Source organism: Schistocerca gregaria, chromosome 7 (assembly GCF_023897955.1).
Source record: "Schistocerca gregaria isolate iqSchGreg1 chromosome 7, iqSchGreg1.2, whole genome shotgun sequence".
In the NCBI taxonomy this organism is placed as follows: domain Eukaryota; kingdom Metazoa; phylum Arthropoda; class Insecta; order Orthoptera; family Acrididae; genus Schistocerca; species Schistocerca gregaria.
The window spans coordinates 39,115,431-39,129,317 of NC_064926.1; positions in this window are offsets into that span (position 1 = coordinate 39,115,431).

Here is a 13,887-nt window from a genome sequence, read left to right on the forward strand (position 1 = left end):
TACCACGTGCTTGTAAATTGTTTGACCCATCAGGTTAATAGTAAGACGATAGTAACCAGTTCGAGGTTTTTCTTTTGTAAATTGCTTTTCGATCTAATTTATTTTAATTGTCAAAATTATTGTGGAGTTACACTCTTTGTGTAAACCAAGTTAACCACGTGAAGCATGTGGTGTAATCATCAAAGTAGCTCTCAGCTATTCTTTTCGGGAAGATTTTACAGAGAGTTAATATGAATTTAGTATACCAGTGTGTGGTAATTACATGACGGACAGGATTGCGCTACGAATGTAACGTCTTTAGGTGAAAATTGAATCGGTTGGTTGTGGTTAACTTCCTCTTCCATATGTTTCAATGTTCTTTGTGTGTTGTTTTATGAATGTAGTGTTGTATGCAGTTTCCGAATCTTGGCTCCCTATTTGATGTGTTCCGTAAGATTACAAACTCACATTTTCACAATCCTAAATAAGGCACCATCTTAGTTATGACTCAAGTTTAATATGCTGAAATTTCAATGATCAATGTTAAAATAAATTTCCATATATAAACTGATTTATTTCTTTTTATTTAAATTCTCTTTTTTATATTTGTATCACCGGTTTTCGTATGACTATTAAAAGATTATAATTAATGTTAGTCTGGTTGGAAATCTGGTAAGCTAGACTGGATACCTGGTGAAACAGTTGCTCAGTAATGCAACGTTAACTTCCTCAGATAACTCACAGCTTTTAACCCGCTTTTATTGTCTATCAGCACTGATTTCACATCAAATTAAAGCAACAACATTACAACGTTACACGTCACCTGTTAGCGGATATACCTACTTCTAAAATATTAATATTGTTATACACAGGGTATCTGTCCTAAGAATCGTGAGGCGTATTTTTTCTGGTGTTTCAGCAGTCATTTGCTATTTCGTTTTTGCAATGTGTATTGGAGTCAGCCTAAACAAATAGTGCTCATCACGTCTGTAATGTGACGCTCAGTCTCGACGGTAAGCGTCTGTTTGTTTTCCGTTAAAAAGGAAATCAGTTTTTAACCTGAATTTTAAGTGCCCATTCGATACGGCGCTCTCAGATTTGTCCAAGGGGATATTATTTTTTAGTAGTGGCTATTCCTCGTGTTGTGATGTTCCTGTTAATACATATTCATAAAGCAAATATCGAACTAAACTAATTTTTAATGCGTACGTGAAATGACGTTTTGAAAACCATTTCGTTCGTGACGGGAAGCGAACCGACGCTTTCTGACCGACACTGCTTGTTGCACGATGAGTAGTATTGTTTGGGCTGACTCCAGCTACTCTTTGCAGAAACGAAATTGGAAATGTCTGTCGAAACACCAGAGAAAATACCCTTGACGACTCTTAGGTCTAACCTTAGAAGCGCTAAATTCGGAATCGTTTATCTTAAGCTACAAACTAGGAGAAAAAAAGTTGTAAAAACGAGTTTATTTCGTGAAATTGCATTATTCTGTCCTAGCCCGTTACACACGGTCCAGTCACATTAATGAGACCCGCACCTGTGTTCGACATCGACGTGTAGTAACCACCCGCAGATGGGAGATGACGCCACTGGCAGCCATATAAGTATGAAATCTTAAGTACAGCTGGAGGAGTGTCATTTTTAACGAAAATTATACCAACTGATGTCCCAGCATAATCCAATTTTAAATATAGATGTATGAAGATTAGTAGCAGAGGTTAAATAAAGTCTGTCGGCGGTGCGGACACTGCATTCGTAACGGAGCTATTTATCTGACCACGAAAAGGGCATAATCACTGTCTTTCGGACCAAGAGAGGAAGCATTTCCGGAACGGCGAAGTTTGTAAACTGTTTGCCGTGGTTAAATTACAGCGTGCATGACAAAATGGCACAATTCTAAACTAACGCCGAGGAAAATGTAGTGCCCCACGGGTCATAGATGACACGGATGAACGATGGTTGCGGTGCGGAGATGTGTGCGACAGAACAGACATGCAATTAAGGAGCAACTGACAAGCCAGTTTAGCCTACAGCCAATCAACAACGTCTCCTCAACAGCCGGTCAGCGACTGTTGCTACGTATGGGCTTCCACAACAGTCGCCTTGTTCATACACCATGGTGATTGCTGTTTATCAACGATGAAGGACGGAATTTATACGCCAGTACTATAAATGAACGCCCACTGAGTGATGGCAGGTGGTCCTTTCCTCCCTCACTCTCGACAGCCTGTGTCTTTACTACCGTGGGACGTATGCTATTGTAACGAGTGAAAACTACAGTGTGGATTTTCAACAGTTCCAAAAACAACGGCTTTTTGTCAGATATCGTGTAGTTATAACCAAACTCTCAGGGTTCCGAGTGCTACAGTGGGGGTTAGATACCTCGCAGGACGTTGAAACATAGTAGGTATGTTCATTAACCGATGGGCTTGCACAGTACGTTGATAATATTACAGTTTCAGTTTCTGCCATCAGGTGAAAGTGCGGTCCAGTAAGCAGTCGGAACGGCGTGTAGCAGCAAGAAAAGGCGAGGAACAATCAGACGCGTGATAACGGTTGATCTGGCGCGTTTATAAAGATATGGTCTCAAGTGTTCACAATGGTCTTTCGACTCAGTAACAGGCTGCATTCGTAACACGGCGCGGTCGACAGTTGCTGGCAGCGTATCCGATGTTCAAAGTGGTTCAAATGGCTGTAGGCAGTATGGGACTTAACATCTGAGGTCATCAGTTCCCTAGACTTAGAACCACTTAAACCTAACCAACCTAAGGACATCACACACATCCATGCCCGACGCAGGTTTCGAACCTGCGACCGTAGCGGTCACGCGGTTCCAGACTGAAGAGCTTAGAATCGATTGGCCACACCTGCCGGCGCTGGTGTATCCGATGTAATCAGAGCCATATGTCATCTTATGCTCCTTCAGATTAGGAAAACTCCGGATATGTCCCTGATGGACACTATATTTCAGATACTCCCACAACCAGAAGTCATATGATTCTAGGTCGGGTAACCTGAAGAGCCACACATCTTGAAATTCCCTAGAGATGAAAAAAAAAATATCTGGCAAGCGAAACCACACCACACGGTGATTACTGCAGTGGATGTTGCTGTTTCTACATCTACATCTACATCAATAGTCTGCAAGCCACCTGACGGTGTGTGGCGGAGGGTACCTCTATCGGTTCTCCCTTCTATTCCAGTCTCGTATTATTCGTGGAAAGAAGGATTGTCGGTATGCTTCTGTGTGGGCTCTAACTCTCTGATTTTATCCTCACGGTCTCTTCGCGAGATATACGTAGGTATGTGATGACCTGACGGTGGCTCAGTAGGTGACAGAGTAGACCGCCATATGCAACAGTTGTGTACATCGGCGGCACCGTTCAGAGTAAAGCGTGCCTCGTCCGTTCGTCCTAAGAACATTCCCCGGCCACGTATCATCCATACCCATGCGTGCGAAAGAACGAAGGGCCAAGTAACGGGGAAATAGCCCATCTTGGAGCTTCACTTGGTGCACATCCTGAATCTGGAAGGGATACCAGTGTAAAATGCGCTTCAAAATCTCTTGAACTGTCAAACAGAGTAGGAATAATTTCCGTGACAGAGCTGGAGCACGGGCTCCAAGATTTGACACATGCGCAGTAGGGTCGGCTATAGCTGCAAGCACCTTCATCAACAACTGCCATGGAAATGGGCCGCCTAACTCTCTGCGATGCTCCAGCAAATTCACGTTTTTTTATCAAATTCCTTGATCATATTGTTTAGCCCATTTATTGACGACATTGGACCTCTTTGCAGCTATTCCGTCGGCGATATTCCCGTAACGCAGCGCTGCTGTTCCCATCGTTCTGAGAAAACAGCATTACAAACAGTGCACGGCCGTGGCCTTTCGACGGAAGACTTAATATTTCATTGATCTTCATACCAACAGTCACTTCACACTAGAAATAGACACGCGTTTCCAAGTGACAAACAGCGTACTGACATAAACGCAGGACGCATTCAGACGGTTAACAGCGCCATGTTTCCACCTGGTGGCAGAAAATGGAACTGTGGAAACTTCCTGGCAGATTAAAACAGTGTGTCAGACCGAGACTCGAACTCGGGACCTTTACCCTTCGCGGCGAAGTGCTCTACCATCTGAGCTACCCAAGCAAGACTCACGCTCCGTCCTCACAGCTTTACTTCTGCCAGTATCTCGTCCCCTACTTTCCAAACTTAATAGAAGCACTCCTGCGAAACTTGCAGAACTAGCACTCCTGAAAGAAAGGATATTGCTGACACATGGCTTACCCACAGCCTTGGGGATGTTTTCAGAATGAGATTTTCACTCTGCAGCGGAGTGTGCACTGATATGAAACTTCCTGGCAGATTAAAACTGTGTGCACGACCGAGACTCGAACACAGGACCTCTGCCTTTCGCGGGCAAGTGCTCTACCATCTGAGCCATGCCAGCATGGCGTCGCAGCTGACAATTCCGGAAGGTCAGCCGTGGCCTTCCTCCAGACAACGCTCTTCTCCGGTGGCGGCTACTTTCGTGACTCAGGGCAGGGTGCCCTGTTCCGTGATCGAACAGCAGACCCTGTTGTGCAGTCCAGGATGTCGCTTTGGGCATCAAAAACTCAAGGTATAGGCTGTGATAGCGAGATGAGAACACTTTTCGAACGTGAACGGTTGAGCACTTACAAGTTCCTAATTACGTTCTTTCAGGGCTTAAGGCATGTACTCTAAGCACTTCCACGGTGGCAAGCTAGGTAAGGCTTCCCTTCTTCCACTAGCCTACTGAAACATCAGGTATTTCTGTACTGTGTCCAGCTGCTTTGCTTCACAGCACCTGTCAGGCGTGTTTGACATCGCAATGCATAACACTGTTACCTGCCTGTAGCTGGCTTTTTTCCAACTCGCATCACTTCTGGCATACTTTTTGATCAAATACAAAAGTTATGCTACATTGTCCTCCTTTTTATCAATACCCTATCCCTCGCATCGACCAAACTAGATTATCCTTTACATGGCAGTTCCTGCCGACTGATTGTTCAGGTCCTGTTTCGCTTCTTAAGAATTTTTCTAACAATTGGTTTCCGTAATCATATCACTTAATATTACACATTTATACAGGACCCCTTACCCTACTCCTTCTTAGACACCACAGAACGTACTTAATTATTAGGCTTCTTGCACATAAACTTCTCTCTATTCCTAATTTTCAGCTGAAAATGGATCAATTATCCTTAATACAACCCATTGTTGTTAAGGTTTAGGATTGTAAGCAGAGCACATGGAATGCTGACCCCATTTGAGCAGACAAAAATTTATTTTCACCACGTTAATTAAAACAGGGCACTGGTAACAACACAATGATTAATTAGTATTTGCAAATGGCGGTGATGTACGGCGATTATTCAGTTGTATAAAAGTAATGAGAATAATTCAAAAATTTTTTAAAAGAAAAACAGCCTTATGGCCCCAACTTTAAATTAATAAACAAATTACTTTACACAAATACAAATTTAACATAAGTTCAGTTCTGAGCTCACTAGTAGGGAATATGAAAAATAAAAGTTTCTGAAAGCTATCAGGTTTCAAAAATACTCAAACAGCAAAATCTCATAAATACGTGAATTAACAACTATGGAGAACATTCGGCGATATAATGTTATGACACCCTGAAAGATCTACTCAGCAAGCAGTGCATTCTCGAGGTTTGGCGTTCAATTCGATCGCGCGTCTGAATCCCGTGCTCGAGAGCCCAAGTGACAACAACAGGCAGGAGGGCAATAACGGCTTCTGCAACACACAAACCCACAATTCACTAAAATACTAAAACCAACAGCCAAGAACTGGGTAGCGTCTAATACAGGAAGAGATAATAAACGTTATAGTATGGCAACCGGATTTACTATTAAGCAATAGTTCATTAAACAATCTCCAATGACGTGAAATTTCACCCGATAAATTTATAAACCGCAACTAGTTCAAAGTGAAAATGACAAGTGTTGTGTACACAGTTCCGCATAGTCAGCGCGGACACAACTTTCCCGCTACAGCGTGCCCCGCTAAGCACAACAGCGAAGGCGCAGCGCTCGTCCGTCTCCGCACTACGAGATGGCGTTATCTTTATTTTTTTTTAAAAAAAAAACGTCATTATTGACACAACAATACTAATTATACATATTTGACCCACCTTCTAACATGATTAGTGGGCCATTTATTGTTACATAGAAATAAGTTGTTATGCAGCTTGGTACTAAAATTATGTTAGTGAACTACAGTCTAAGTTACTACAGTATGGTAACTTTCCTACAACAATGGGCAGTTGAGTTTTACCTACTTTCTTTAGTTAATTTTCTAATCTATAAATGACTACTAACTGCCGCGTAACAGGTGTGCCAGTAAGATACAAACCTACTTAGAGTGGCCAGGCTCCTCGAGCTAACCCCGAGGAGCATGCGCCTGGCACTGAGCCGGCCAAGGTTAGTGTTCACTGCAGTTTCCTACGTTAGTGTTCTGAACTAAGTCCTACTAACTACTAGCTTAACCTACGTCATCATTGGAGCTTTGTCACACTCGGTGTAATTGACCCCCCCCCCCCCTCCCCCTAATCCCGTACGTGGCGGTTTCCAACTGATGGAAGTCAGCCATTCCACGCACAGGCGGTATGGGAATGGGATCAAGTCTTAATCGGTTGGTTTATGAATTTGTGCCTATTCTTTGTCCCTCAGGTAATCTGTTAACACTTTTCGCGATACCTCATCTGCCTGAGCATTCAGAGTATGGAAAGTGTCTTTATGTCTGAGTAGATTGAATGTCTCGTTGTTTGGAAGTCTGTCTGTTTCTTATTTCTCTCTTATCCTCTACTCTCACACCCATCATCTCTGTTATTTTCTCCCCATTCGCAACGTCGTTGAAGAGAGGGCACTCGATGACCACATTGTCGGGAGTTCCCTCCGCCGCGCCACAGTCACACTCGGGTGTTGCCCTTTTCCCAAACCGACATAAATATGTCGGATAGGGTCCATGACCAGTGAGAAAGTGGATGAGTCCTCGTGTGGGTTCGAAGTATTTCATGACCCCGCTTTCTTTTACATCAGGTAAGAACTGGAATGTTCTTCTCCCCGTTTCATCTCCCTCCCAAACCCTCTGCCACAGTTCCTCCCTCTGTTTCTTATTTCTCTCTTATCCTCTACTCTCACACCCATCATCTCTGTTATTTTCTCCCCATTCCCTGTTTTGGCCCAGTACCATGCTGCTTGTTCGCGTATCTTGATATCTAATGGGCAGAACCCCATTATGACTAACAGAGCCCCCCTGGTGATGTCCTGATCTTAAAATCATGCTTCTCTGGACTCTTCTCACTGTCATGGCGGGCACGACCCTCGTGAGCCTGTCCGCCCAGACTCCCGAGCCGTAACCCACTACCGAGGTCAGGATACTATTATGATAAAGTTTGATGAGATGAGGGGGGAGATGAAAACGTATATGTCCAATGGAAATTAGGTTGTTTAGTAGTTGGAGAGCTCTCTGGGTTACGGTTTCTATGTGTCTTCCAAAGTTCCATCTCTCGTCAATTATGACTCCCAGATATAGCACCTCCCGTCGCCGAAGAACTGGTGAGCCACCGATTCTGACAGTGGGATTCCTGATAAGCTGACCTTTTAGCAATAAGTATGTAGATTTGCTCGGAGATATTTTCATCTTTGTGTTTAGGCACAATTGGTGCAGTTTCTCTATGACCCTTTCGATCTTTGGCTCGATGTCCTCTTGGTTGCTACCGCCGACCAGCAGGAGGAGGACATCTGCGTAGGCTATCACGTCTAGCACTTCTTCACTTTGTTGTAATCTGTCTAACAATGGTTCCATATGGATGTCCCAGAAAAGGGGCCCCAGAACAGAGCCTTGGGGACACCCCTTGGTAATTATTTTTCCAATTCTTCCGCTAGGGGATGATAGCCAAACCTCCCTGTCCTTACAATAACTCCTCAGACACCCATAAAGCGGCCCTGGACACTCTTTCTCCCGTAGACAGGAGAAACGTGAAGGCCACCACAGGTTGTCGAAGGCGCCACTGATATCCAACATGATGCCGACGACGTACTTATGTCGGGTTGAGCCACAGACCTCAGCCGCCAGAGCGATAGCATCAGATGCCGACCGCCCCAGCCTGAAGCCAAACTGCCTGCTGCTCATCCCACACAGTACCCGGTGAGCCGTCAATCTGTCAGCCAGCAGTTTTTCCAGAAACTTCCCGAACAGGTCCAGTAGGCAGATTGGCCTGTATGATTTCACTTCGGCCGGATCTTTTTCTGGTCCCTTTTTTTTATTATTACCACATTCGCGGTTTTCCACCTCTTGGGGAACCTCCTTTGTCTGAGGCACTCATTAAAAAGATTAACGGGGGTGCCAGAAATTGCACAATCTCAGCCACAATGCCATCTGGTCCTGGAGCTTTCCCTCTTTTTAGGGATCTTATTTGTGCAGCCACCTCCTCTTCCGAGAATGGGTACACTGCCATGTCATTGTTGTAATCTTCTAGATAAGTGTCTCGCAGTTGCTGTTGACTTACAGTTTCTCCATCCGCATTGCCATCAGGCAGCAGGGACTGGAGAAGGAACTCAGCAGTTTCCTGCGAGGATTACGTCATCCTGTCCCCCTGCCTGACTGTTGATAGCTCCAGGGGAGAGCGGATTTTTTCCCTTACTAATTTATAGGGGAGGCCCCACGAGTCCAAAGCCAGCTGGTTCAGCACGTAGCTTTCCCAGCTATGCATTCTCACTTCACGTAACTCCTTCTGAAATCTCTGCTTGGCCTCCCCGTATTGCAACTGCCATCTTTGCCTTTCCAGCCAGACGACACTGCGTTGGTAGTTCCTCCGTAGCCTCCTGACCGATTGACGTAATTCCTCTAATTCGGCCGACCATGGTGACGGCGAGGCCGCCACGGCCTTCCTCCTGGTTTGTACGGCGGCCCTCACCGCTCTGTGAACTGCACCCACCAGTTTGTCAGCTCTTCCGTCCACGTCTGTGTCTTGATGTACGTCTCCTTCCGGCAAGGCAGGAATGTCTCTCTCCCTTGCTAGGCGTTCCCAATTTGCTTTGTTATAGTTGAATTGAACTTCCCACCCCACGGTCCAGCGGCACTCTCTTTCACCTACAGTGAAGGTTATTAGATTGTGGCCACTCGTGGTGGCATTGCTTACGACTTTTCAGCTTTTTATGAGGTTTGCTGCATTATGGGATAAAGGTTACGTCTACGTTCGTGCCGTGTCCTCCTCCTGCTGTGTAGGTAGGAGGATTGCCCGGCTTGTTGGCCACCACGAGTTGTGAAGCCATGAGAAATTCTTCTACTTTATCACCGTTTGTGTCTCTGGTACCGCTGTACCACAGGGGGGATTTTGCATTGATGTCAGCTGTTTATCTTTTGTCCCTGCAACGCCGTGGTAACTCTTGCCAAGTGTTCTAGGTGCTGTTCAGTCTCGTCTCCGTATTGGAAGTACGTGTTTATGAGAATAATTACTCCCACCGGGGACTGAAGCTCCACGACGTTGCAGTGACTAGTAGTAAATTGTGAGAGCGTGGTGACCCTCAGGAGTTTGTTTGTAACTGCTATTGCCGCTCTAGGGTCCTCCCCTCTGCTGATGACAATTTGCCATGTTGCGGCAGCAAAAGCTATTCTTCCAGCTTGGGAGTACGGCTCCTGTAGGCAGAGCACATCTAGTCTCCTCTCCTGCACCTCTTTGCGGAGCTCCTGCATAACAAGTCGGCTGTTGCGCGTATTTAATTGTCCAATTGTTATTTCAGTCGTCATGGGAAGTATATATGCATGTGGTCGTCCGGCCAGGTCTTACTCCAGTCAAAGGCAATTCGTCCGTTTGCCAGTACAGCCTGGTCATAGATGTCCTGAAGGCCGAACTTCTCACCACGTCTCTCAAAAACCTTTTTAAGCAGGTCTCTCAGGGCTCCGAAATCAGTGTGGAGATTCACTGACGAGCTGAATTCTGTCCACAGCCTCAATTACCGAGAAGGTTACCTTTCTACCCTCTTCGTGTCTTACACAGACCACATGTCGTAAGGCAGTGGCCAGGGTAATCGGCTCTTCCAGCCTGCCCAGTTGCATCGTGTACTCGATGTTTTGGTACACCCTTACCGGGTCCACAAGTGGCAATCTGACCACTGGAGTGTTCTGCGTTGTGGAGTTTAGGCTTGTACTTGAGACTGCGTTGTCTTGGATAGGTTTGTTCTCTTTAAGTTTTGTTGGGGTTGTTACAGTCATAGGATGCGCTTGCCGCTTCAGATGGACTGTCGGCGTCGTTCACCGGCGTTGAGGGGCGGGATCTATGCTCAGTGCGAGGAGATCTGTCTGTATACTTATATCAGTCATATAAGGCTCTGTTTGGATGACCTTGTCTATCACTTCTGTCTTAGTGGCGCCCGAAAGCGCCATAAAGAAGTTCTTAAATCTGGTTGCCCTCATAGCGTCCCGCCTCCTCTTGCTCGGGGATTTGCGCTTTGGCATCCTATTTTATGAGCTGTGATCAGCCATAATCGATTTTGGAGATCAAACGTTGCTCTAACATTCGATATGTTGGGCAATTACGTCCCGTGGCTCCTCATGACTTTTTCCCGCGGCTTTTGCAGGGAATACAGACCGCTGCTGCCTTGCTTTCTTTGCGCTTATGTCCGTTAGTGCCACACTTCGTACAAGCCGACTCCCTGGTACAAAGCCTTAGAATGTTGTCCAGGTCACCACAATTGACCGAATGGAATCCAACATATAATCTGCCCATTGCTGTGATCTTCCTCCACATTGGTGCCGTGACCTCAGCAACGTGATGAACCACACCACACCCCCGAGGCCCCATCCTGAATCTCAATTTAAAACTATTCCGAAATTCCTCCTCATTTAGATCATCAAAGTTTTGTTCTCTTATTGTGTTCGTCAGTTCGTCATCAGTCATTACTGTAGGCACTTCATAGAGAATTACTAGTGGATTTCTCTTCTTTGGAGGTTCGCACTTTACTAGTGAGTTTAGTTTTTGATTGTTTAATAACCTATCTTTGTCCTCCTCCGAAGCTACCTCCACAGTTACCGAGTTTCTACTTGGTTTAATCCTCTTTATCTTAATTTTGCCTTTAGCTGGGTTTATTGTTTTTGTGAACTGCTCCTGGATTTTCTTCACGCTGGTGTCTTGCCCAGGCAGTGTCTATTCTTTTAGCAACTTTATCAATTGTTTCTTTAGTTGTGTGTGGCTTGGTTGGCGCTTGCGCAGCCACCGCCGCCCAGGTCTTGACCGGTTGGTTCCGCAGTCTACTGTTTCTTTCTCCAACTCTTCCACCCGGCCTTCAAGTTCTGCATGAGTGATGGCCCATGCCGTGAGTTCATTTTTTATGATGGACAGAGCCGCTTGGCTTATTTTGCTGTTTTTAACATTCTGCTCTAAGAGCAGTGAAATACTAGCGTGTCTCTGTGTAACAGTTTCCCCCTCTGCCTGTCCCAGGTCGTCCTGGGGAGAGGGATCAGGCGCAGCGCAGTAGAAGCGCGTTTGGACGCACAAGAATCACTCGTTTCAGTTGCCGCCATGGTGAGTAAACGAGTGATAAAAGATGGGAGCCCGTCTCTTGCCCCGGACCGGCTCCTCTGGCATGGGTGGCGGGGGGGGGGGGGGGGGGGGGGGACAAAAAAGCAGCTCGCCCACCGGCCTCGGCCCAAGGCCAAGGGCACTCTTGGAACTGCAGGATTCAGCGCGCCGTTGCCAGCGCACTGGTCCCCATCGGTGGCTCCGTCATCGCCGATATCACCCGACGCTTCTCGGCAAGTGCACCCCGCACTCCGGAGAGGCGGATGCAGCTCTCGTCCTGCGCCGTTTACCATCCCGAGCTTCCACCTCTCGGCCAAGGACCCACTCCTACTCAGGTGGTGGGTCGGTCACCCAGTCGTTCAGCGGTCTGGACCCATCTAAGCTAGGCGATGTCACCACCTCCTGGGTGTGGCAGAACACGCCCCAGTTACCCAGAGTCGCGGCGAAGCACCCTTGCCGAATCGCGCCGCGATCCCACGCCGACGAACGAGGTCTCCGGCATCCAGAACACCTGAAGGTCTGTGCCCTGCGAACAGAGAGGGACTGATGTTCGGTCCCTTGACACAGCTCTCGTTGAGCCAGGCACCCTTCGCATTCGCATCGGGTTGGGTCGCAGCTCTCCCTTTGGCCGCAAGGCAGAATGCCGAATTTAACATCTGGCACCACGGCAAGGCGGAAAGAGCCACTTGGGCGTTATCTTGGACCAAATTCTGCTTCCGCCGATCCGCGTATTGATATGTAACGCAGCCAATGAGGTTGCTGCTAACGTAGAACCGTTTCTCCTCGCGGATCACCCTCGCGCAGTAATACCCGAACGCTCGAGGTATTATAACGAGTGTACAGACCTCCGATTAGTCAGTCTGCATTTATCTGCATTAGGCTGTACCAGTCTTCATTTGTCTGTACCAGTCTATAATCAAGTTTAAGTCTGCGCCTAATAAGGTTATCATATTCCTGTACATAGCCATGAAGATAAATGTATAGACACTTTTGTCGAGTATCAGAGATATGTGAGAATAAGATTAACGTACCAAGACCAAAGGAACTTCAGATTATCAGTTCTGAATAGCATCCAGAATCAAGTTAAGTAAGGTTTATGATTTTTATTATTTTAATAAATGTGTATGGAAATTAATCAAGTTCTGTGTAAAGTTGGTCACTGTCAATCTGCTACTGTAAGCATGCAAGTGACATTTCTATCGTCTGACCTAACAGCAGAAGATAAACACGCCACGATAAGACCACGAGACATATTGCTGACACTCGCCTACTTCGTTAGAGCGACAAGTCAAATAACCTGATGGTGTGTGTACCGAAGGTCTTACAGTACGCACACCACAACCAGACAGTCCGCACACAAACCTGAATACCAAAACACGGTTCTACGGCGTAAAATTGTTACTATTATAGCTGGCAACAAAAAGTTTACAATTCCAGTTTAAATTGGTGGCTCAAGTTTTATACAGAAAATAAACTTTTATTCATAAAATTCGCCACTTAACATACACTCCTGGAAATGGAAAAAAAGAACACATTGACACCGGTGTGTCAGACCCACCATACTTGCTCCGGAGACTGCGAGAGGGCTGTACAAGCAATGATCACACGCACGGCACAGCGGACACACAAGGAACCGCGGTGTTGGCCGTCGAATGGCGCTAGCTGCGCAGCATTTGCGCACCGCCGCCGTCAGTGTCAGCCAGTTTGCCGTGGCATACGGAGCTGCATCGCAGTCTTTAACAATGGTAGCATGCCGCGACAGCGTGGACGTGAACAGTATGTGCAGTTGACGGACTTTGAGCGAGGGCGTATAGTGGGCATGCGGGAGGCCGGGTTGACGTACCGCCGAATTGCTCAACACGTGGGGCGTGAGGTCTCCACAGTACATCGATGTTGTCGCCAGTGGTCGGCGGAAGGTGCACGTGCCCGTCGACCTGGGACCGCACCGCAGCGACGCACGGATGCACGCCAAGACCGTAGGATCCTACGCAGTGCCGTAGGGGACCGCACCGCCACTTACCAGCAAATTAGGGACACTGTTGCTCCTGGGGTATCGGCGAGGACCATTCGCAACCGTCTCCATGAAGCTGGGCTACGGTCCCGCACACCGTTAGGCCGTCTTCCGCTCACGCCCCAACATCGTGCAGCCCGCCTCCAGTGGTGTCGCGACAGGCGTGAATGGAGGGACGAATGGAGACGTGTCGTCTTCAGCGATGAGAGTCGCTTCTGCCTTGGTGCCAATGATGGTCGTATGCCTGTTTGGCGCCGTACAGGTGAGCGCTACAATCAGGACTGCATACGACCGAGGCACACAGGGCCAACACCCGGCA